The sequence below is a fragment of the Brassica oleracea genome, chromosome C2 (genome assembly GCF_000695525.1).
Source record: "Brassica oleracea var. oleracea cultivar TO1000 chromosome C2, BOL, whole genome shotgun sequence".
In the NCBI taxonomy this organism is placed as follows: Eukaryota; Viridiplantae; Streptophyta; class Magnoliopsida; order Brassicales; family Brassicaceae; genus Brassica; species Brassica oleracea.
Genome location: NC_027749.1, coordinates 11,550,527 through 11,553,421, shown reverse-complemented (window position 1 = coordinate 11,553,421; position 2,895 = coordinate 11,550,527). Strand labels below are relative to the sequence as shown.

The 2,895-nt window shown below is 31.3% G+C and overlaps 1 pseudogene; it reads left to right on the top strand.

Moving 5' to 3' along the window:
* Positions 1-2,653, top strand: LOC106323448 (annotated as a pseudogene).
* Positions 2,654-2,895: the final 242 nt, after the last annotated feature.

The window sequence follows — 2,895 nt, the reverse complement described above, 5'->3', positions numbered from 1 at the left end:
ATGGTATTTCTAAAGGTAAACTCAACCGTATATATATAGTAGGCATATGTAGGTTTTCAGATTGTTTGGAAAGTTAAAATAATTAACATTAATTATCTTGAAACCGTAGTTTAGTGTGGTACATTGAACAAATATTTATGTAAGTTTTCAATAACTACCAAAAACATATTTCGCAAGTTTTTTCAATGGTCGAAATTATAGATTTGGTGACAAAGTATATTATTATCTTAAATTAAATTTACCATATAAAAAATAAGGTGGTCCCATAAATAAAGCAAAGAACTCAAGGTTGTATATTCATTGAAGCTAATGTGTCACAAACATGTGATTTTTTTAGCATTTGCGACATACTTACAAATGCCAACATAATTATTTTTCTGATTTGTTTAACTTTGTGATTTAAGTTCATGTAATACCAATTTATCCACTAGAATGCAAACTTTCCATTTAAATTGACATATACAAAATGTTGGTTTTATGCCTTTCATTTATATAAATCGTAATCGGCATCAAACAACAAAACCTTGGGCAAGTACACTTAGTACACTACAAAAGGCTTATAATGAATAAATAATCAAAGAGAAATAGAAGTGATTGGGTCTTCATCAAAAACAAAACCTGTTAAAGAGGCAAGTAGACTACAAAATCCACTCCACAACAGAGTAGTATTTTGGTTGCTTTTTTCAGTGTTATTTAGCTTGAGAGGAAAAAATGATAATAAATAAGGAAATATTCCTTTTTACATTATAATAATATTATTATATTGTATTTATAATTAAGATTTTTTAAAAAACTTCATTACTTAATTGTAAAAACCAACTAAAGTAATCACTTTTCAAACACATCCAACTTCATTAACCATTCATAATACCATCAGTGTCTTAAGAAAACATAAAACAAGAACTAATAAGCAGAGAACACAGTCAGTTGCCACCACCTCCCACCTCTCCATCTCCGCCCACATCTCCATCACCGGTCCCGTCACCACCACCGCCCAACATTGTAATTAACATTATTATGTTTTGTTATCAAATAGTTAACGAGTGAGTAAAGTGAGGTTGCGAAAGATTACACAAAAGACAAATTTAACATATGAAAACTCTTGTTTTATTTTAGACAGGTGTAGAAAAATGCACAGATTTTTAAAAAAAATGAAGAAGAAAAAAACTAGCTCGACTCATTTTCTATTACAATAAATAATAAAGAAAAATTTAATACTAGCAATGATCAAAAGAATTGGATACTCATATTACTAAACTAAGGTCCGATTGGAGATCAAGCTGTTGAGGCTTTTGGTTAGTCTAAAGTTTTTACAGCCAAAATTTAGCAATCAAGCTTTAATGACTTTTGTTAATTCTAAAGCCCCTAAAGCCATTTTTATTGTTTTCCTCTTGTTACGTAAGTGGATTTCAAAAGCCAACAATTTATTGCTTTAGTTCTTTCTAAAGCCAGTACTGGCAGTTTTTTTAAATCTAAAGTTTCTAAAGTAATTTTTTTGCAAACAATCGGAGCCTAAAACAAATACTTTTTTTTGTGGATTTGATAGTATTTTCATGCTTTTTGATATCAACATATAATTAGATGAAAATAATAACAAAAACTTTTAAATTCGTTATGCATAATTAATGCATATTATTACTTAACAAAAAATAAGAATAAATTAAAATTATAAGATCTTTTATAATTTAAAAACTAAATTTTCAAAAAATCAAAAGTTGAATAATCATCACAATGAAATTATATAATATAAAAGCTTTACTATAAATTATCAACAAAAACAAACCTAAAAACTAATAAAAAATAAGTCGTGAAACTTGAAATTAATCATTATTCATAATAAGGTAAATTAAACACTGTTGATGTGAAATAGATGAAAACGCATTATTTGTTTGTTTGGTATTTGATTTCACACCAACAAAAAAGAAAAACATTATATTCTAAAAGATGTTATTTTTATTTATAATGTCTCTATTGATATATTCGATGTAAAATTACTAAAATGTTGTATTCTTTTATCATGTATAAAACTATTAGTCTGTATAGCTTAATAGGTAAGGACAAAAACAAGTGTAAACACTTATCACTAATGATCATTAATTTCACAGGTGATCCATGGGAGATGGGCGATGTTGGGAGCATTTGGTTGCATAACCCCTGAAGTTCTTCAGAAATGGGTCCGTGTGGACTTCAAAGAGCTGGTCTGGTTCAAAGCCGGTTCAAAAATCTTCTCCAAAGGCGGTTTGGACTACTTAGACAACCCAAACCTAGTTCATGCTCAGAGCATTTTCCCTGGCTTCCAAGCTATCCTAATGGGATAAGTTGAAGGTTTCCGCATCAATGGTCTTGATGGTGTTGGCGAAGGCAATGACTTGCACCCGGGCGGGCAATACTTTGACCCGCTGGGTCTTGCAGACGATCCGGCTACTTTTGCTGAGCTGAAGGTGAAAGAGATCAAGAATGGAAGGTTGGCTATGTTCTCAATGTTTGGCTTCTTTGTTCAAGCCATTGTCACCGGGAAAGGTCCTTTGGAGAATCTCCTTGACCATCTTGATAACCCGGTTGCTAACAGTGCATGGGCTTTCGCAACAAAGTTTGTACCTGGAGCTTGATTTGATGTGATCCTTTGAAATGATATAAACATAATCTTTCTTGTTCCTCTCAAGTTACAAAACTCTATTTGCTTCTATACACAGAAAAAAAGTTATAAAGAACAACATACATATCTCTCAGCTGAATCTACAATGCTCTCAATCTAACTAATACAACAAACCTAAGCAAGTGCTGGAGTTCTAGTACACATTTGCCCCACCATTCCGGTAACGACTGATGTTAAGAGTTTTCAAGGCTCATAAGACAAATGTTGTAGTATAAGTGATTGTCGAACCAGTTCTGAGG